The following is a 24,063-nucleotide window of genomic DNA, read 5'->3' on the forward strand; positions in this document are numbered from 1 at the left end:
TATCAAAGGCAACCTCGTTGTAATTAACTTTGAAAATTAAAGTGGAATTTCTCATATATACCCATATATAATATAAATTATATTAATATAAGAATTTCTCATATATTATAAGATTTAATAAGTCAAACAATGTTGCGGATATTAAACAAACTTTGGAATTTTCTATGAATAAAAAATAATTCTAGAGACTGATATTTAATTTTGTTTATGATTTTAATTATTGTAAATTGTTATGATAATGATTACGATGGCAGAGCCGAGTTAAAGAAAGTAGTTGTTTAATTCTCAGAAATTATATGGAAATGGCTCTGAACGCAGTATGATTATGATTATGCTGCGTTATGTAGTGTGTTGGTTAGTTTACTTTAAAGCAACAGCACGAGCGTAATAACCAGGCGATATGAGGATAGTAGTGTGCAGTACACATTATTTCCTGTGTGATAAATAAGCTCGTCCTTTAGCATTATGCACATTATGCACATGAAGGCCATTAAAAGCCCCAGGTTGTAAACAGACCTTTTAAACTTTACGATCTTTTATTAAAATGCGTTAGTGACGCTTACTAAATGCTAAACTTTAAATTATTACTATTATTATTACCTCATTTTTATTTCTTCATCTTCATTAAAATAAATACCGCATAAGAAGTCGTAAAAACGTGTTTTATATTTTTTTTTAAATAGTATTTTATGTCTTTTTTTAAAATAAAAGTAGAGAAGGTATCGAGATAGCGGGAACATCGGGACAAAATATTTTTAAAAAAAACCTATCAATTTTAAATGCTTTTTTTTTATATTTTATAAAGGCAATCCACTTTTGCTGAATGAGGTGATCCAATACTTCAGACGTAAGTAGAAATAATAAGCTTAGCTTTGGAAAATAAATTTTTAAATTGAAGCATTTCTATTATTAAGAAAAAAAAAATCTATGGTAGATTTACTTGTTTAAAAATAATTTTACTATACGGAAAATAAAAAATAGGTGCAGTAAAAACATTTTTTTCGTATAAGCAACAAGATAAAATCCTGTTGTAACAACGGGACTTTTCCTTTTGCAGCAACATAATTTTTTTGTGGCATCAATAGGATAAGGAACAATTTTCATGTACTAATTTTTTTTTGTCAGTATAGAAAAATTTCAAAATTCGGAAAAAAAATTTTAATTTTGGATGTGTCCTGTTGCTGTAACTTGAAAATCCTGGTGCTGCAACAGGATTTTGTTCTGTTGCAGCGCCTATTTTTTTCCGTACAGTAGGAAAAACTTTGATATCGGTATTTAAGTAAAATATTTCTGTAAATTGAACCTTCCCCTATTGAAATGTCAAATGATATTAAAAGTAAGTAACAAAGAAATAAAAAAGTTATTTGTAGTTATTAAACCCACGATATAATGAACAAATTAATTCAGTGGCATATTTAGGATTCGGCTATTCAAATAAACCAAATCTAGTCCCGTTAAATCATCATCTTGTCAACGAAAAATCTCGAGCAAGGGAGACAATAGTGTCTATATGTATATAAAATGAAAATGTATTGATATACAAATGAATACTGTGTCGGTGTGATGGTGAGTTGGCTCCATAGGCTTTGGGATCACGAGTAAGCTGTGTGGGGTTGAGGTAGTACAGTAGGAAGATCATAACGAGGGGGTGGAAAAGCCTCGTCGGCAATGGCCACCCCGGGGACATTGTGTCGAAACCCGGGGACATAATTAATCGCAGTCCTTTAATAACTCCGCTGCCCTATTCTGTTTGTAACGATAGTGACATTTATAAACCACCATTGCTGTTCAAATTCCATTGGCATACATCTTCTTCTCTAATCCCAAATGCGGCTCTCTGACCCGCCATCGACTACTTTTTATTATCATAATTTATCATATTATTATGGTGATTAATTGTCTCATTAATTCTCTGCCATTATCAAAATATTTTTCTGCTGCCGATGATACTCTTACCCTTCGCGAATTTCACTGGGCGGCAATTAACGTTTTGAAAACTATATTTTAAATTACGCAAGTGCGTTTTATTTATATAATTATCGGCAATAATTAGGACAAAGATCATAGATTAATCTAGTAAAAAAATTAAATATTCAAATAGAGTATTGTTGTATGTAATTTTTTATTTTATCGATGGCAATATTATTGAATGCAATTTTTTTTTAACTCCCGAGTTCTATTACTCAACGCAGCAACCAGTATAATAATTAAGTGTCATACAAGTGTAATATTAATACACCCATTAATTCAATTGAATAAAACGCCATAAAAATAATCAGTACGGCCCACAAATGGGCAGAAGTAGCGTAGGCACACGAGGCATTAATGCTGTACGACAGTAGTCATTATGTAGCTGGGTGAGTTCAATACGAAACCGGCTGAACACCTGTGCACGTCCCACACACGATGCCATCGCATCAACAGCGACAGATACTGATAGATATAGATAGCTTGATGACATTAACCGTGCCGGCTAAAGCTAATGCCAATTTTATTTCCTCATTTTATCATGCGATACGTATATTTATATTTGTAGGATTCAAGTTGTGTCGAGATTAAAATCATGATTAATTAAGTTTTTTTTACGTAATTGTTATTATTTGTGGGTTTTTATTTTGGTTAACTTAATGTCCACTTGACACACCAACCGAGTCGGAGGCCAGGTGTCAAGCCCTTCTATCATTTACTTTAAAGTATATTGAGATTTTAAGTTTGATTTGTCACACGTGCTAGGGTGGATTTATTGTCAGATTTCTTATTTTTTTTTTCGTTTAATTCGATATATTGTTGACATCATAAAGTTCATACATGATCCTGAAGTTGGCAGACAGTTAACAATTTTCGGATTTTTTTTCCAATAATTAAATTAAAAAAAAAAAAAAAAAAAAAAAAAAAAAACTAAAAATATGCACATGTAGGAAATTTAAAAAACTATAAGTGCAATTTTTTATAATATTTTTTTTTATAATTTATTGTTTAAAAAAAAAATCAAAAAATTATAAGACACTGACTAACTGTAGAATCATAATTTATGCAGAAAAATTGCGATGTTTTAAAAATTTCGTAAAAAATTTTCTGGTTTTTTCAAACAAGGGAGTGGCTAAAAATACAATTCTGGGGTAGAATAGGCCAGTTTAAAATAAAAACATTTTTTTGGAGTTATGTCTTATTTAGCTGCGGGTTTTCAGATTTAATTTTTTAACAACATTTTCTTTTTTCAATTACAGCTTTCAATATTAAAAATTATTAATCAAAAGTATGAATAAAAAAAAATAGTTGAAGCAATTTAACGAATGATAAAGGTCATACCGATCAAACGATGGACGTGAGTTATTTCTAATAAAAGTCACAAATGAAAGATATGAGCATCGAATATATCAGAAATGTGCAATTTATTTTGTCATGATAAAATTTTTGAAAAAAATATAATAAATATCATGACAACGGTATCATATATGTATAGATAGACACTATAATAGTATAGTTGAATCGTTTTGTAGCTGTCCTAAAAGGACAAGGCGATTAATGCCTGCCATCGTGGCTACTGCTTCAGAACAAATGAAATCCACGAAAGAAGTACGGTGTAGCCGATTGAATGGAACAAGGCACGAGGATAAAATAAAGCAGCAAAAAAAAGTATCAGTCAGGCCGGGAGAAATATCGAGATGTCCGTATCTCTATTCTCGTCGCTACGCTGTTGTCGTCGAGGTTCTATGTACGGGTGTGTAAAAAATAAATAAAATAAAAAATAAAGTGAATAAGCCAGCAGGGAGAAATGAAAATAAACGAATGCTTTTATTCCGGGGACACAATCACCGCGATCTAGCTCGCGGAATTAAATAACAAAACTCGTGTGCGCCAGTCCTGGAAAACGGAGTAGTATTAGAGCGAGCAATTGATGGAAACAAAAAATAAAATTAAGGGAGTTATATAATAGGAGTGAGCGAGTGGGAGGATACTGAGAGGGTAAAAGCCAGAGAAACAAAATAAATGTGCGCGACCTTTTTCTTTTTTTTCCACGTACAAATGTGATTATGAGTGATTCCGGCAATATCCACCCTCCGGTACAACGATCAGAGTAATAGAGAAGAGACACAGGAATCGAGACGACGGGGAAAATTCACTTGCCAAGGAAATTAAAAACAGTCCAGGCCTACGAGCTCCTCACTCACTCACTCCCGTGAATCCACTCTCACAGAATCGCTTGTACTAATGGCTGGCATCGTTCATGTCAATATGGCCCATTGCCCGCATTACCATACCTACCATTTTGCAATATACCTATAGATACACTTACTGCAGAAAAAAATTAAAGTCATTCTGCGAGAAGGATCGCTTATAAATACTGAGCAATTACAAAAACTCCGAGGGTCTCTTGTTTTCCCGTACAATATATTTATACTTATATTCATATGTGTATACATATATATATGTACATGTATGTGGCATTATATGAAACTCCTCGCTATCATATTTGATAGCAATGAGGGTACGACAATTGCTCTATTTATTTCAATATGCGATTTATTCAATCACTTATTTTTTTTTTTTATTATGTATAGAAGATATTTTTATTTCTCAACATCATTAACTTCATCATGAATGAAATTCATTTTCTCAAACCCTCGGGTACATTTAAATATTTTAAAAAAATTATTCATAAACAATGATTCGATTTTATTATTTTTTTGCAAGTTAAATATCATCGAGGCAAGAGATAGGTTTGTAAAAAAATAATGTAACTTGACATATGTATGTTTTCATGTGATATTTGCATACAAAATTAAACTGCTGTTTGCGAACGAGGATGTGTTCTCTCGATGGAAGTATATATATTTATATACACATACTAGCCGTGGGCCAGACCGAACGGTCTACGCGGTAGCGCATGTATATATATATATATATATATATATATATATATATATATATATACATGCTCACATCTCATCTCTTATGGCTACTGGTATAATATTCATAGAGAGTTCTCTTGAGTTGATACAAATCGTTTGCAAACTGTCCCCATAATTCATTCCTTCAGATCTCGAACGTTGCGTCCGAATTCAGATCCATCAATGTAAATATCATTCATGTATTAATAGTATACGAGAAAAAAATAAATAAATAAAAATCACAGACAGGAAAGATAATAAAAGAAAAATTTTACAAAGTAAACGACTGATATGAAAAATAATAATAATGATAAAATTTTTTATCCAGCTTCATTTCCCCATTCTATTTACGTCCTTTTGATTTCTTGTATAATATAATATTCCGTATCTTATGTACGTACCTTCAAACTCTTATCTGTCTTGTCAGTTCATTCAATGGAGATTCTTTGATGTAAAATGTATGTATAATACCGACATATTTATGAAGGATCTCATGATAAAATTTCAATCATACATACTCTGAGACAGATTTCAGTCTGAATTTCAATTATCTAAATTCGATAAGTCTAATTAAATATATATAACCTCTTTTGAAAATTATAGAGAAAAAAATTCAGCTTACGAATCGTCAGCCCAAATCCTAATTTCAAATTACACTTTTGAAAAATTCAATCAGAATTTTTATCAATCAATTTATGTAAAAATTTATGAGTATCTGAAGTCCGGATTGATTGATAAAAAATTATAATTAATCATTAATTTAATGAGCTTAGAAAAAAATAAAAACTATTTAACGCCAATGACTCATACAAATTTAACAAGTATATATACAACAAATATTAAATCGAATATATAATAAATTTATGGATATTGATATGTGATGTTTAATGCTGGATGCCTTTTAATGCAAAAAGTATTTTCTATACGCTTTTATCATTTACGTGACACGCGACTCTTTTATATAACATACATTATGACGATAGAGTAGCACACACACGAAAAAGCTACGAGCACCTCCTTCCGACATGGATAACATCCACACAACGTGGGGTTGTATCATCACTTTGCTATTGTTCGATTGACTACGTCACTCACCCGCATAATCGTAAATACATCAGCCATTCGATGAACTCCAGACGAAATAAAAAAAAACGATAAGCGTATAACATGCTTGTCTAAATAATTTACCGGTCAAATAGTCCTCTATTTTTTCCTACCCTTGTTTACCAGGACAAACTCTTCACATACAAGTACTTGTAGTTGTATATTACACTTATTCATATTTTTATGCTGTCACATCAAGTGAAAATATGTTAGTTTATTTTTTTACGCCCTTATATTGTTGATTCAAAAAAAAAAAAAAATTGTCTACTTGTTAATGGAAATTATTATTTTTAAATAATTATCTTTTTTTTTATGATTAATTTTTTATTTTACTCACTTGTTTGTGTATTCTGAACTATAAAGTCTAACTTAATAAAGTCCAAAAATATTTCCATGTGAAAATTCCACGAGGGTAGACAGTTAATAAAAGTAATTTGTGTTTTTTTCTGGAGTTAGAGTACTGTGTTCACTTCTGGACATTGTTGGACGTGGAATTCCTCGAAAAAAAAAGTTAAAAGCGAGTAGAGTAGAATCAGCAAATGAAAACAGTAGAAAATCACCCCCGGGATATGTTTGACCATTTTAACAGCGGGTGTAACTAAAGCGACCCATAAAGATCTAGATAGTAGTCGATGAACGCGTTCGTTGCAACGTGTGAGAACGTTGTTTACACACATCCATATGTATGTTCAAAAGTACACTGTTTGGTTGTATGTTTATACAGAGAAATATTAAACTACCCCACGACAAGTTGAATGAACAAAAAAAAACAACTTCTCGCCCTTTCAGACTGCTTTCTTTTGTGGACACGACTCACGAACAATAATTTTGAAACAATCGTATCCCGTTTCCGACACTTGTTCAGGATAAAAAATAAATTTTTTATCACTTTGTGATAATAAATATAAATAATAAGTCAATGAGTAATAAATAATTTAAAGGTAAATATTTATTTTGGAAATGAGACGGTCAATTTTGAAATTTGATTACAAAAATTTCCATGACAAGATTTTTAATCATGCAAGTATTTATACAGGGACTTTTAATATAGGAGCTATGTGGTTATGCATAATAATGAGTGAAAAAGAACAAATGGGAGGCATAACAGAAGTATGATGAAGAGAATACAGCATACGGATAGATATATATTCCACAGAGAGAACGTAATAGACATGAAATGCTTTAACTAAAAACTCCATCTGTAGGCAAATTGTTCAATTACTTGCGATATTGCGTGCAACTACCCTTTTTACGCACAATTTGTCAACTGTCGTTTTAAATTTCATTTTTTAAAATTAACTATTCAAGCCTCCCTCGGCATATTGCTCCCACGAAAGAAGCAATCATAATTATTCGTAATCAAATGTAATTATTATTGCATTTAATATTTAATTTTTTTAATTAGTTCATTGTCTATATGAAATAATATATTTTTAAATTCAAATTTTTCTTTTGACTACAATGAGGACTTGAATATTACCTTCGATCTGAATAAACTCAAAATAGCGATATCAATATTTGATAAATCGGTTAAACCCGAAGAAGATGAAAATGGATACGTACAATTATTTTCAAATCTTAATAATATCAATACCAAAAGCTGTTTCATACCATTTTTGAAAATTGGAATATAACATTTACTAGTTGTGATTTTGCGTACTTCAAATTCGTAATGAAAATCCTAGTAATCTGAATCGTTTAACCCACGAATATGGTGTGAGTATATGACAATCAAAATTTTTTAAAAATAACTGCAATTCTTAACCAAATTAAACAATTCTGTTAAAATAAATTTTACAATACCCTCTTGGAGGTATTAAAGTCAAAGTTTTTGCTGGAATAATGTCAGGCTACAATGATGAAGAATTGTGTGGCCAGTCGGGTTTTGCAATACACGCTATTGAGAATTAAAGCGGGTTAAATGATACTATCACTAAAAAACCGAAAACGAAGTCATGATTATATTTTTAAGAAATTTCAAGAAATTCAAATAATTGCCCAAAATATCAATGAAAGAAAAATTATGTAAAATTGATAGTTAAATTAACCAATCTAAAAATAATTATTGCGTTAGTTTATCCTTGATTCCCTATTTTCTATTCAACTGCCAGATTATTCAGTCATTTTATCTTACACACACACACGAAACGATCTTAGCAATCGTAATACTAGTCACAACCCCTTTTACTTTACTCTCCTTGTCCCCAAGTAGTCTAAGTTATTTTGTGATTTTGAATGAGAAGAATGCTCGTGGTCGCTTACCCACGTCACCCTTCTGCCCTTCTGCGATTCACAGAACTACCACTTACCCCTTTTAGCAACTACTATACTCAACTCACCAAATACATTACTAACTAACTATACATATACAAAACCATAGTAACCGTAGTTTCCTATTTCACCCTTTTCTATTTCTCCATACCTCTCTCTTTCTCTCTGTCTGCGTGTTTTCTAGCGCATCCATGAGTATCCCGACAATCGGTGCCACAGAATATTTTCATACAAATGTTTCGCGGAAATGACAAGGGGGTTACTTGAGAGTGCTTGGATCCAACCACATTATCCGCAGGGCTCAGATGCTCGGTTTATTTTTTTATATTTTTTTTCTCCTCTTTTTTAACAGAACCATGATGCAAGCCCTCATTACTCGGCCCAAGGGGTTAGTTGGAAACGGTAATTGTTTTTAATCACTCGGGGACGAGCCAGGAAAGGGTTGGACACATGAATTCACTCTCATTTTTCCTATCCGTTATCTGCTACCCACTATCCGCTATCCACATTTTTTTCCATGATTTTTTTTTTTTTCGTGATGAACCAAACGAAGTAACATCACGTTTACATTTAGCAACAATGCCAGGGGTTGAGCCTGTGGTTATCGATGCAATACAGACATGTATATTTTGTTTAATGTATGAGTAATAGAAGATGGAAAATATTTACGCGACTTGACCACGCGTGTTTGCATTTATTTTGTGATGGGTATACTTTAGTACATTTGCTAGGCTTCTCGGAATCGTAAAATTAGTACATATAGAGGGTGATGGGTAAAAAGTAAAGAGTAGCGTAAAGTGTAATTGGTATGGACTGTGGAATATGGGGTATAGGGTATGGGGGTATGTAAAGAAACGTTTAACGAGTACATGACATGGAAAAGTGTAATTTGTATATTACGCGTGTCGTTATGATAATAAATTAAATCTACTGTATTATTTTATGTTTTACCATAGGTATTATACGGTTTGTTTTTACACGAGACACGTGTAATGGGAGTGCGGATGTTGTTGGTGAAAATTTTTCATTATATAAAAATAAATGAATGAAAATATAAAAATAATAGATTACGCACGTGGACGTTATTTTTTTTGTCTGTTTCAATTTTTGATTTTTATTTATTTATTTTTTTTTTTCATGCGTGGAAATTGTAAATATTTTTTTTTAGGGCTTGAAAAATGAAAATAGTAAAAAGCATCCATCAAAATTCATTTATTTATTTTTATGGACAATTGACGTGAAAAAAAAATAATTTTATTTTCATTTTCAATTTAAATGTACAAAAATTAAATAAATGAAAATTTATACGAGCAATTAAAGTTTAAAATTAATAGAAAATTTATTCAAATGAAATAAAATAACTTAAGCTCTGATAAATAGAGTAAAAATTTTTTTTAAACAATAAAATTAATGAATTAATGAATGTAAAGACATAAAGATAAAAAGTAATCCCAGGTGTGTATGTTCGTGCCTCTAAAATCAGTAGTGATATTGTACAGGCCTGGAAAGTAATATACAGTAGCGAAATGACAAACAAGGCTCTTAACTGGTTTTACGCGCACTGGCAATTATCAAAGTTGTCAGGCAGCTCGTTGGTGCCTTCATTTATGTCCATATAAACACGAAACACTGGGCACACGAAAATATAGCGTGCACGGAAATACAAGTCTAATGAAATAACTAAAAAATACGTTACAATAAAATTATATATCTCCATGTGGATTTTCAATGCGTGACAGCAATATTTTTTTATTACCCTCAATTTTATATCTTCAATTTCGCTTCACTTCTTTCTATTCGTTTATAAAAATCCACTGCAATAAAATTTTAATTGTTCACTTTTTAAATGGAATTTTTTAATCGTTTTTTTTTTTTGTAGAATAGTAGTAGTAGTAGTAGTAGTAGTAGTAGTAGTAGTAGTAGTAGTAGTAGTAGTAGTAGTAGTAGTAGTAGTAGTAGTAGTAGTAGTAGTAGTAGATGAATTAATAATAATGGGTAGTATAATAAATAATAATAAAAATGATTGACTGGAGGTCATTTTTTGTTGTTGATTGAGGGGGATGTAGTAAAGACTTTGAAAATATCCCATTGAGTCAAGTTGCATGCTATCCTGTTAGATTCATCGGCGATTAATAAAACTGCTCACGTTTAGGTTTGTGTACATATACATGTGTCAAGGGTGAGAGTATTGGGTGTGAAAAAAGGCCAAACTAGTGAAAAAAAAAAAAAAAAAAAAAAAAAAGATCAAATAATGAAAGAAGCGTCAGTATCTAATGGAACACTATTTTTATTTGTATATATATATATATATATATATGCAGTACACGATAGTTGGAATAATAATATTCAGTGGGATAACATCACAAGTAAAAGCAACCCATCATCACTACCAATACAACTACCGCCTAATGTACACCCTAAAGAATATCTAATTATCGTACACGTGACTTGACACGTGTGGGAAGCGCCTACCATATATTCTCAAACACTCGGTACAACTATTTTTCAGATTCGTTTATATTATTATATGAGGATATGGGAACAGAGAGCCTTTAATTTCATAGACTGCCTCCCGGTGCGATATTTTGTAAAGTTTACTCGCACCTACTTTAACAGTCTATGAAATGTATTCTGTCATTAACTGTTAGTCATCGGAGGGTGCACCAAAAACACACATGCATGCATGTCATACAACAGATACACAAATACATGCTCAAATTTTGATAAAAATTTAACCACAATGGGAAAATAATTATCTATGTAAATATTTTGTTTATTTATCGCTTTAATTAATCTCTAATTAGCATATCATATATTTAAATATGTGAAACTACTGACAGTTGGATTCGAAACCTGATCGTTTGAGTTACCAGCAAAACCAATTGTATTTTAATTTAATTAATTAATTAAATAAATATTATAAATTTTCTCAGATCAATTGAGATTTATTGAGAGACGTATAGAATGCTCATTAAATACTTGATGGACAATAGGCAACAAAAAAGTGGAATAACTTTTTTGTAGAGTCTAAAATGTTCAAGTGGTTCCCAGGCGTACAAAAGCTATCGACGGCAATCAGGTGTCCTCGGCGACAACTATTACCCGAGTGAATGACTCGACCGCGCTTTAATATTTACTATTTCATCCCTCGAGAGTACTCCAAGTCGTGGATACATCTCTGACGTGCGTACTCCAACACCATTACAATACTTTTTCTCCTTTTAACTCCCCGTCAATATGTTTCGATCCGGGGGTGTTGAGAGCCATGTATTGGGCATCAAAAAGGGGTGTGCAACTGTAACGATGTGTACCATGTACGTACGTAAAATGAGGTAAGGGTGGAAGTGTGTGCGAGAATAAGGATACTTATTTTCCAATGGCCATCAATACTTTTCTTGCTCTCTGATTTGGACCCTCGCATTTAAAGTGGAGTTAATTGATCGGAAGTCTTGAGGCTGCACGTGTCATTTTTTGCCCATAGTGCGCCCATGGTGTGCATTTGTATACGACAAAATCCGATGGTGCTTTGACACTCTTTGTATCGAAAATAAATAATAACTTGGAGGGTTTTTAAAATATATTTTTATTTAATTGACTGTATAATAACTATTCCGAATATTAATAATGACAATAGTATCTAAAATAAATATGATATATAATAATTATTTATGAAAATATCCTTGACGATATTCATGAAATTTTTTAGGCAAAGATTGAATCAGAGAATCGATAAAAGTTAATAAATAAAATAAATAAAGTGGAGAATGATTGGCAGAAATCGATTTAACGGATCGTGGAGACATGCTTCCACACATGATCTCAGTATTGTATATTTTTTTATATAGTTACATTTATGATGAGACAGCAGGAAAGCGTCATGCCTTGTCGGTTACGAAAAAAAAACGAAAAAATGAAGTGTATCCTTTTTTCTCAGTTGGTTTTTTTTTATTATTTAAGGGAGAGAATGTAATCGATGATTCGCCAGTTTCCCTTGTTGTATGCACGAGTCACCACGCGGCTTATGTCCATTCTCCATTTAACTTCTCACTTTTATTCAGCACTAACTCCATTTTATTTTATTATCGTGGATATTTTTTTATCCATATCCTTGCCAAAAATATAACACCATAAATAATACATGTATAATATCATTCATCAGTTTTTGTCACCTACACTGCACATTAGTATATCTGACTTGCAAAAAATGAGGAGAACAAAATTCAATGTAGTTGTTTCTAAAAATAAAATGCAAATCATACAGAGAATGTTAAAAAATGAAGGAGAGTTACGATAGCATGTAGAATAAATTGAGAACTTGAATATAAATGACATTCAAATCCGAGCAAGTAGCGAAATGACAAAAGTATATATGTTTTGGGGATTGTCAAGAGTTGTTTGGTTTTTATATATACATATATGAACCATCTAGTATTATTTTGGTAGAGTAATTGGCCAGTATTCATATATATATCAAGCAATTGAATTTTTACGCAATTTTCAATGTGTCGCAGAAGAGCAGAGTTGATATTTCTTTAGGGTACACACCCTAGTGACAACCCTCTTTTCATTTTCACATTATCTGCATATGTTTGTTTGATAATTTTACTTTTATTTATTTCGAATCGATGACTAACTGGAAAGTCATCGAATAATTTTTTCTTTTTATCGAAAATAATATTATACTTTTGAAAAAATTTATTATTTCTTTTGGCTGGTATCTAATTTGTGTAAGCATTCACGGCTGAAAAATTTTGACCCGCTTTTTGTGGTAGACCAGACATGAAACATCAAAGCCATTGACAGATTAGTTGACATGTCAGATTGTCAATAAACTTGAGGCTGAAAAGCTGCTCGAGAGCGGACATTGTCTATTTCAGTGAAAGGGAAATAAAATGTAGTTTTGTTAAAGACCTGGATCAAGTTGATGTGAATGAGTGTAACTACTAACTAGATCTTAACTGACCAGTGGTCAGTTTCCCTTTCCCATGCTCGGGTTGTTATAATCAGCGCATATATACTTATGTCTAGGACAAAAGAACCCACTTGGACAGTCGTGTTTACTGGGAATGAGAAAAACTACAGATGGAGAAAAGATGAAAAGCGTGAGTACGATCTCTCGATAAGCCATCACTACAGGAAATAATGATAAGTACCGTGAGACATGAATTCGGTTTTTGAAATGAGACTTTATGAATTTTTTTGAAGTTCTTTGATGATGGCTCGCTAATTGATAAATTTGTAGACATTTTTGTGGCTAATAAAAAAATAAAGAAGTTCAACTTTCAAAAATTTTGTTATAATGACCAAATTTATATGAAATTGGAAATTGACATAAAAAATAATTTTGAATGAAACCTTAGCCAGAAGATGGTCATCATTAACCAGTAGATATTTATAAGAAAGAAAATAAAATAATAAGAATAAAAAAATGGCTCTTTGAAGCTCCCTAAAGAGACTGGAATTTTGTCCACCCTCTGTCCCAGTACGTTTTCCAAATTGACCGTAGTGATACGTCTATGAAGAGACAGCTCTCTTGAGGTAACTCTAAGAAAGATGAAAAGAGAAAAGAGTTTTTTTTTATCAAGGATATCTTTGTCAAGGGTTGCAAGTATCAGCTTACCCCAATTTCACCCCAATCATTTTGAAACTCAAAACCCTGACTTGCCGTCTTATATACATTTATATATTTTTTTTTCATTTCATTTTTTATGAAACCTCGAGACATCTTTTTATACCACGGATATTGATATATAAAAATCGGAAAGACTGGCTAGAGGTCCATACAACGAGGACAAGGAATGAAATAAGATAAATTGCTGTATGTCAAAATTTACGTCGACCAATTTTTCACGATGCTACGACGCGCAAGAACAACGAATAGAAAATTATTGTGTCGACATTTTTCAACCACTCATACGGAACCTACTAAAAAGGTGACAAAGCCCTTTTTTCTGTCTACAGTGTGTGGGTTTAAATAAATATAGACAGACATATATACATATATATGTATGTTTTTTTTTTATAGGAATATATCGATATAGCCCAAGGGAGACATAAAAGGATATGCTGGTTTAAGAAATGGCCGTCGATTTCCTTAAATCGTCTCTCGCATGGTATCATAATGTGGGTTGTGATGCCACTAAGTCGATCAGCCCTCAACGCATTGTCACCTTTTAAATAAATTACTTGAAATATTTTTAAAATTATGGTTTTTTAAAATTAATTCATCGAATGCGAATCCACCTAAGATGATATAATAAAGAGACAGTTTGTGAGAAAGTTCTGTTGAATTTAAATTTATGATGAATGTCCATAAAAAATGTAAGATAAGTAGCGCGTGATTGTCGATACTTTTCGGGAAATTGTTGGTTATACGTGAGCATGAAAATAGAGTAGCGCATCTATGAAATGCCCATCTTTTGTGAAAATAGTTTGTGAAATTCTGTTGGCTGAGTTGCCATAAACTCTGTGTGTGTATGTGTGTGTGACGTTTTTCAACTAGTATTCAAGGCCTCATTTCCACCGCCCAAAAGTCGTAAAGTGTCCTCTCAAGAGAGAAAGACTGGGTTGGGAGATAGAACACGAAACGAGAAAATTTTTAAGGCTAACTTTACAGCACTTTGTTCTTTATGTTTTACTCTCTTTCTCTTTGTTGTGAGCTATGAAAAACTGTTTAACCTTTCTACGACTGGTAATTATGTTTAAATCTTTAACAAACTAACAAACATTTACCGGTACGTATTTTTCTAGATGTACAATATAATTTATTCTATTAAAGTTTAAACTGGATTTTTTTAGCTCTCATTTCTGACAGACTAATTTAAAAATAGACATTTTTAAACATGGACGAATTAAATATTTATCCTCACTTGCCATTTTTCTTGGTTTTTTTCAACTCAAGTAATTGTCCAACTATTATTATTTATTTTCCACTACCAAATTCTCGTGTGAACTTTCCAAAATACACTACCATAAAAATATTTGAATTAATTTAAAAGCCCTAAAAATCAATAATTAATTTACCAATAATTTGAGGTTAGCTTCATTCGAACCCATCCTCAATCCCCTCTTATAAAATTTATTATCAACCGGATTTCCATAACAATAAAAATACTTAAACCCGGAAATTGAATATTCCCCGTTATATAATTGAAGATAAATAAAAAAAAGTCCATTATTTTTATTGAAACAAACTAAAAAAGTATACGACGGTCAAGTGAAGCCAGCATAAGTATCTATTGTACTATTTGTATAAACCCTACTAAGAGACAATAGACACTTTGATATAAATATGTTGCATAACAATAAACCAAAGCTGAGTAAGTTTGGTCATACCACAAGATTCAAAGTTTAGCTGACGGTCAATAGATGAGCAGTAACAATACTCTACACAGTGCACTAGTACTTGTGTAAAATTTTGTATTACTCTCAGTGAGTTCTTTCCTCTTCGCCCCTTTGCTATAAAGCAGTCACGTGTCTCTATGCTGTATGTGAGGGGTCGTTGAATAGCAAGCTACAACATAGTCGCTACGGTGTTTCAAAACAGAGATGCTCTCACGATGGGGTTCTCCCTCTTTTGCTTACTGTTGAAGCTCTTCACTCATATACACTCATAAATACATTCATATACACACAAATACACTCTATTTCGATCAAAACCTCTACGTCTTTTACGCCCTTTTCATCCTATACTAGGGTTGGCGTGACATGATGGTGTGACCAGCAACCACCGCTCATTAACGTCCGAATGTTGCGTCGGGCGTGGCTTTTATCTATCTATACATAAATATATAGCAACATTTATACACATATACATATATATATGTATATATATGGATATATATATGTGTACAAACACTGTTTACCTGCGTTATCTCAACAATTCTGTGGTTTATGCAATTCAACACACCACAAAACTGATGGGAATCCTCATCTAGCTGGACAATGTGAAAGTTCTTTTACTCATTTCCTGTATCCCGAGAGTGGCATCCCAGTATATTGTGTACTATGTTGATACTGATGCCTTTTCCGTGGCAGGGTGTCAAGTACGATCAACGGATATTTGCCCCGGAGATCGGTGTACTTTGCGGACTGATGGCTGAAAGTCCGTCGAGTGATGAGTACTCGTTTATGACGCTTGTGATATCACAGTGTGGTGTGCAATGGTTTGTATCCACTCTGTCTACACGTGTCCAACACTAATAATCGTAAATTTGCTTTCCATTACTTGGGAAAATCATAAATGTTTCTCGATATTTTTACTTATTCACACAACAACGAAATATAATACTCTACAACTCAGTAGATATTTTATTATCTTGTAATTAAATAGAGATGAATTTATTAGTACATTAATGGATTTTAATTGGGACAAATAAATAATTTGATTGATGTGACAAAAATTAATCAGCATTAGGAATATAATCGATCACGCGATACTTAATGGTAACAGTTAAGTAGAATTGTGTTTAGTAGTACGGTAGTAAGAGGGATATAAATGCACAAGAGTTACATATGGGATTCCGTGACAGGGTAAAGGATTGTTTGGTGGGGAGGATTGTTCGCGAGTAGTCACTGGGGTTGAATTATGGGACATAGTGGGTGCGCCTCTATATCTATTCACCCCGACGATACGACGCCTGAGAATAAAGAATAATAATATAAAATAATAAAATAAGGGAGTAAAAGAGTTTAATAGATGAGTTGAGAATCTACTGTGATATGGGTAATGTTGGATTGTGATCTATGTAATTTCCACGGATCGATTGCTGCTTGGTATACAATTCGCTGATTGGCTGTAAATCTTATGGATAAAGTCGTTAATGCTGCAGTTAATAACCCTCACTCTTTTCTGCTCTTGTATATATATTTATCTGTGCTACGTCTATTTGTATGCTTGAGTGAGCACACAATACATGACACAGTACACGAATGTATGGAAATAATGTAGTATAGAAGCAAAGAGGGAAAGGAGTGTGAGCAGAATGTGGAGGCGTTCGTGTGAGTCAAGGGTCTTTAATGGATCGATACACAAGGGCGTTGTAGATACGAAAAAGAGTTAATTATCCTAACGAAGCGGAAGAATTGAGGGCATCAAATTACTTTTTACCTGAGTCGTTTAATTGATTTATGCGTTTATTTGTTTCCTAAGTGATTTAGGATTCATACGCTTACCGGTGGGAATATCAACCGAAATTAGGTTTTTTTTTTATTTTATTCAAACGTTTTACTCTCTTTTAAGTGTTTTTTTTATTTATTCATCCGTTCTAGAAAATTTTATAAAGAATTTTAAATAAATTTTTGGTAAAATAAATCTTTGGTTTTGTTTTAAATACATCAATTAAAATTTTGAATTTTAATTTTTGTAACTCAACCAAAAATTAATCGATTTTCTTAACGAGTTCCCATAGAAGGAAAAACCGAAAATGAGTATTAAAATTATTAATCTCAAAATAATATTTTTTGAATAGAGTGAATTCAATGGGATAGAAGATAATTTATATTTCTGTTAATTCACAGACAATATTATTGTATATTTATGGCATCACTTATTAACAAAAAGATAAATATGATGTATTATGGTTGTTAACTGTGGGAACGCACGAAAGATAAAATAAAGTAAAGTAAAGTATAGGTACAAACTATTAATAATAATCCGGCAAAGCTCTTATTTTAGTTTTCGTGACATGGGCTAATAAAGTTGCTGCCGCTAATTTTGTAGAACCCTCAATATATACGAGTATTAAGAGAGTAAGCAAAGTGAAAACAAGACACAAGGGGTGTAGCAGTCAGCCACTTTAAGCGACGAGTAAAACACCACCGCCAATTTTCTACAAGGGATTCACCGCAGGGTTACACGTCGTGCACGGGCTTTAAAATCACCTACGGCGTAGGAAATGTGCTTCCGTCTTTTTCCGGGGTCTTTAGATTTAAATCTAATAAATACTTCCTTTCATTTTAAAGAGGGTGAAAAATCAATGGCCCGATATTTCCGGGATTCAATAATACTTCTGGTGGCCGACACTCACACCGTTCACGTGTCACCTGTACTGCATTATGTAATTCACCCTAAATGCTACTAAATGTCTAACTAATTTAATCTAACGTCTACACATCCCCTTCTGTGCTTTGTCTAATTTTTTTTCCCACGCATTTTATTATATTATAAAATTATCACACCTAAAAATAGCTGTACATAATTATTCAATTATTTTAATGGAATTCAAGTGATCACATGTAATTATTTTATTTATTGTGAAAATAATCTCTGTCATTGATAGCAAATGACATTTAAAATGAAATTGACCGTTGAAATTGATTGAATAAAATGATAAGTTTACAAAAAGACTAATACTACGGACAATAGAAAAAAATTTTTTTTGATACTATTCAAGTGATTCTGTTAACTCTTAATTATTTTTTTTTCGGGTAAACGTAACTAGAAAATATATTAATAACAATTAATAGGTGCGGAAATAATTCGAACTTACGTAGAAAATTTTTTATACTTTATCATATAAGAGTTCGAAATTTGAACCAAATTTTTGAATTTGAATGAAATAATTCAAAAATTTCTGAACGATTGGAAAAATTTGAATTGATAACAAAATTTTTTATTAAAAGCTTTCATAAATTTGAAAATTGTCGACTCTTCTATACGTAATATAGCGTCAATAATTGCAAAGTCGTTATAAAAAGTTAATATTGCATGAAAAGAATATTTAAAAATAATATTTTAATATTGTGACATAATTGATTTTTATTACGGCTATGAAAAGAGATTAAGCGATTTGTCAATTATACGAGCTGCAAATGTGAAGCCGTTTGCACAGTCTTACAGTATTATATATAATAGTGTATATTGGGATAATACGAGGCGATAAATAATGTCAATGGCACGGGTCTGACGGTCTGAGTGTCAATATAAAGAGGGACAGGGTATCGTGAGCATGAAAATTCAACCCCTGGCATTTATACTGTGGATTTTTTTAGTTGTTATTACGACGGAGCTTGATAGCCTCCAAACTCAAAGTCAATACCGTTGATACTTTGAAGAGCCTGAGGATGAGGTTATGTTTAAGGGTTGTCCAGGTCCAGGTATAAGTCTAATAAATATCATGACAATAGTTTATGTTTGACAGTAACACTAATGATATCTTGGTAGAGATACGTGGCTTGAAAATAAACCGTAAACCGATACAAAGACGACGTTAAATCGGTGAAATTGAGCAGAACGACGACGATCCCGTGGCGTATGACGTCTCGCTTTATCGTTAATAAATGTACTCTTTACGCAAGGTTTAACTCTCACTCGGCTTATTTTTATGCTCTACGTATGAGTATCAAGCATTTAAGCCTTTTAATGATGGGAAATGACGGTTTTTAATCTGCCAATGTTTAATGATTTTTTTAAAATGCCAGTTCTTTGATTTTTTTATTTTTTAAACGACACCCCAAATTTTTTTTCCCAATATTTCACATATATTTTGAACATCAATTCAATTTTTTTTTTACCGCGTAAATTTTTACTTGATAAGTAGGTTCTAAAGATTCAATGTTCAAAAGTTCATATATTAAATATATATTCTATCTGATATAATATTGTCTTGTTACGAACGCATGTAATTTTCAACAATTGGATATAAAATTTTTTACATTTCCCGGTCGTATCTTCATGTCTAATTTCCTGATTACTTTTCAAAAGAACACGATAAAAAATAACGGACAATTATTCGTAACAAAACCTAAAAGAAATCAAATCCATTCTGTATAAATTACAACCAGTCAAGTAAAAATGTTTAGTAATGATGAGAGTGCAGAAAATTTGTCAATCCTTTTATTTCTTTTCAATTAACCGCACTGACAGGGTTACTATATATTTTTACTTAGAAAGGTATATATATACATATATACATCATAAGCCATAAAATATAAAACGCGGTATAAATTGTGAATTGTGTAGATAAGATGAGAAACACATTTTGTTGTAGTGAATCTTGGATTACCGTACCGAATGTTTTGAGTTAAACCCCAAGGGATTGGCTGAACTGATGTTTGTTTAACCAACGAACAGTACAGATGATATGAGTATTATATTATATAGTAGGACAGTATATACACAACAGCCGAATTGACGATGACGATGACTCATAAAGATTCTACCGGCATCACGCACATCCAGGTCGTGTTGGCTGGATTCTTTACTTGTTTAGTATTATTCTGTATTCTGTGTACCGCGGAGATTGTAAAGTGATGTAATAGCCTCTTGACGGTTGTGGAATTACATTATGTACATACAGACACATACATACTTTGATGATGATCGTCTTTCGTGACACACTGGTAGATAGTAACCGATTGTGTATTTAGCGGTAATGTATAAGATACACAGAACTTTGCTTGGACAGTGTATATATATGTGTTTTATATCATTCTTCGTTTTGTTTACGTACTGTGTTGCGTTGAGAAAGAGATTATAAGTTGAATTTTAAATAATATTATATATTAAGAAAGTCTAGTCCGGAGTCTATGGTTAGTTAGGGCTGCTATTATTCACAGTAAATCATCTTGACATAAAAAAAAATTCGTGGCACTGTTCAAATATTAAATACAAATTTTTCTTTAGTATTTAATCATTTTTCATACGAAGACCGACAAAAATTTTTGATGATTTGTTTGCTGGAAACAAATTTAAAATTTTATGATTCAATTTTTAGTTGGGAATAAATAGAATTAAAATATTTGAATTACTGTTTGAATTAGGCAGACATTTACCGGCATAACCATAAAGTATCTGGTGATTTGCTGCCGCAACAACCAAAAGTATCTGGTTTTCGTCAAAGCATTAAAGTGAAATATAATACATAAAATATACCCTCGTATTCTTATCTTGACGTCTCACAAGTTTCATCATATCCTACCTAACGTACACCAACTACTATTTGAGTAGTCTTCACGTCGTCACGATATATAAAGCATCCGCAAGTCTCCGTCTAACTTAAGCGTGACAACTCGGCATCATTTTTTATCCCTCCGAGTGTCACGCGAAAAAGCAAATTAACTTCAGTAGGATACCTCGAGTATTAAAAAAGTAAAAAAATATTTTTTCATTTTTTTAGTGATACGAGAACCCTCGACGGAGGAGTCTAATGACGTTGAACGACTTTAATACGAGGGGGTGGGCCCGAACAAAAAATGTTTTTCCCTTTCAGTGAAAAAAGAGTGTGGAGGCGTATGTGGAGACACACGAGCCACTAAAGATATTCTAGCGAAATGGGAAAGCATCCTAAATAAAAGCAAAAGGGAATGGGGATTGGTTGAAAAAAAATTGTAAAAAACGAAAGAGCAGCAGTAGCAGTGATTCTATATGCTTTATGGTTTTATAATGTGAAAGGTTGACCAAAGGGTCCGACAACTCGACTCCTATTTTACTCTACTCTTTTGGTACACATGGCAATAGCCACGGTCAGTACATTCCCTATTATTATGTATACTGAATATACATTCAACATTCTCCCGGAATATTCTACATAGAAGGGGTCACATCACTCATCTCTATCTCTGTATATTACTAGATTTTTTTTTGTCCACCACGAAACTGGGTAATGATCCGTCACGGTACTGGGTTTACCCTATCAATAAAATCTATATTACGATTCCGAGGGTTCAAATTTACGTTTTTACACTAGTTTTTTTTTTTATTATTTTTCCCTGTCAGCTAAATATATATATTTATTTTGTAATATTTTATCTTCTACTATATTTAATTGAAAAACAAAAAATGATATCTCAATTTCAAAAAAAAAATTTACCTATAATATTTGTTTTTTTTTTTTTAATAGTTTTTGAAATTCTCTCCAACTATTTTTGACAGTAAAAAATTGTTATTATCAAAATATAAATTTTTTGGACATTGAGATTTTATATGTACTTAAATTTACAGTAAGCAGATGATAAATTTTCATGATCAAAAATAAATAGGAGCATGAATTCGTACAAATACGTAAAATTTTTGAAATTAAAAAACTTTTGAAATAATAAAACATGTAATTTATGGTTTCTTTTGAAGAAAGATTTATAAGCGTACTCCAAGATAGAGCAAAAAAAAAAGTGGACAGATGACCACTTGAAATTGAAAAACACACTAAACCGTAAAAGCTCGTATCATATTACACTTTGAAATATAAATTATTGTAAGTGAAAATCCGTGGGCTGTTTGTATCATCATTTCATTTCATACTTTTTAAACTTTTTAAGGGAAATGAAGAAGGGTTTGCAATGTCATTTAGTCACCCCTGATGTTAAGGCTATATAATATATCCGTATCCACAAAGAAAAATAAACTAAAATAAAAAAATGTGCATCTGTCATTTTTTAAACAAGGGGTAAAAACATTTTACCTTCTTCTTATTCATTTTTTTTGGTTGTTTTTACTTACACTATCTGCCATTTACAATCCACACAAAAGTTAAACTATTTTTAAAAGCTATTAATGTTTTGACAATAAATAAGTTTTGCGTTGCCAGGTTTTTATTATGATTGATTCTGTCGTGATACGACAATCATTTTTTTTATTTTTTCAACATATACATTAACCAAATAACACTTGTCAAATATAATATTTATTTAGTATCTACTAGCTTATTTTTCACGTAAACGTACCGGATATTTATTGAATTAAATTTTTGTAAATTAAGATTTCATATTTTTCTCACTTATTTCTAGAAAACGCCTTTGACCTCACCAGGACGCAATACTATGGAGGGGCCAGTGTCACAATAAGCGTGACGATCATGACAAAAACCTGAGCAACAATCGTAATCCCTGGAACACTTGAACAAAAAGCAGTTTTTACAATTAAATTTCATCATTGATGCACTATCGATAAATAACTGTTTTGTACTTACGAAAGTCCAGATTCCTGAGCAACCAGCCCTTGAAGATACTTCTACTGTGAAGATGGCAACCATCGTAACGATGAACAAAAGTATAATTTTTGACATCTTTAACGTCAACTAGTAAAAATGAAAATTAACATCAATAATTATATTAAATAAGGTAAGGCTATTTTCTATTTATTGAGTATTGAATCTCTAAATTATTAAGGTATTGAAATAGATAAATTGGTTTACTTACGATTTAAGATTATTATTAAGTTGATTGCACACTTGTTAATGACTTACTAATCAGAGAACAATAACAGCGTACTTATATACCAAAAAAATGAGACGTAGTAAATACTTACCCCTCCTACTTACTTGGGAATCCCAAATTCCATTAATTGATTTTTATTGAACACAGATTATAAGAAAATAACCACAATAAAAAAATAATGTATACTTATTTTCGAAGAATTTCTATCGGAACATATCAATTTTTGAAATAGTTTTCATGATGAAACTAAAAAAAATGCAACAGTATTTCTTATTTCTGGCAATTATTTTTTTTCGCGATACTTCCAAGTCTCTGCTTATTTTTACGTCTTTCGGTATTTTCAAATTATTTATTAAAAAATATTCTATAGCTTGATATTTTTAAATGTATGATAAATAAATAAATAATTTATTTTACAGTAAATTTTACCGAATTTTTTTTTTTGTTATTTTAATTTTCACATTTAGAAAAAAACTTTATAGATGCTTTGTTATTTTCGAGATAAAAAAACTATTGCTTCATAACAGAGATAAAAAATGTAAAATCGATATCTGAAGAATTTCAGTATTTATCTAAACTGTTAAAAAAATTACATGATAATGGCATTAATGTCATTAAAGACTCTATTAAGTGAAGGTTATAC

General features: G+C 31.6%; 1 long non-coding RNA gene across 1 annotated transcript; it reads right to left on the bottom strand.

Moving 5' to 3' along the window:
- Nucleotides 1-22,774: 22,774 nt before the first annotated feature.
- On the bottom strand, nt 22,775-23,501 carry LOC103576589 (uncharacterized). Its single transcript, XR_549377.3, has 3 exons — nt 23,403-23,501; nt 23,174-23,281; nt 22,775-23,098 (listed from the first exon to the last, which is right to left on the bottom strand). It is a non-coding gene; the product is annotated as an uncharacterized LOC103576589 (long non-coding RNA).
- Between the last annotated feature and the right edge of the window lie 562 nt (nt 23,502-24,063).

This window comes from Microplitis demolitor, chromosome 3 (genome assembly GCF_026212275.2).
Source record: "Microplitis demolitor isolate Queensland-Clemson2020A chromosome 3, iyMicDemo2.1a, whole genome shotgun sequence".
Taxonomy (NCBI): domain Eukaryota; kingdom Metazoa; phylum Arthropoda; class Insecta; order Hymenoptera; family Braconidae; genus Microplitis; species Microplitis demolitor.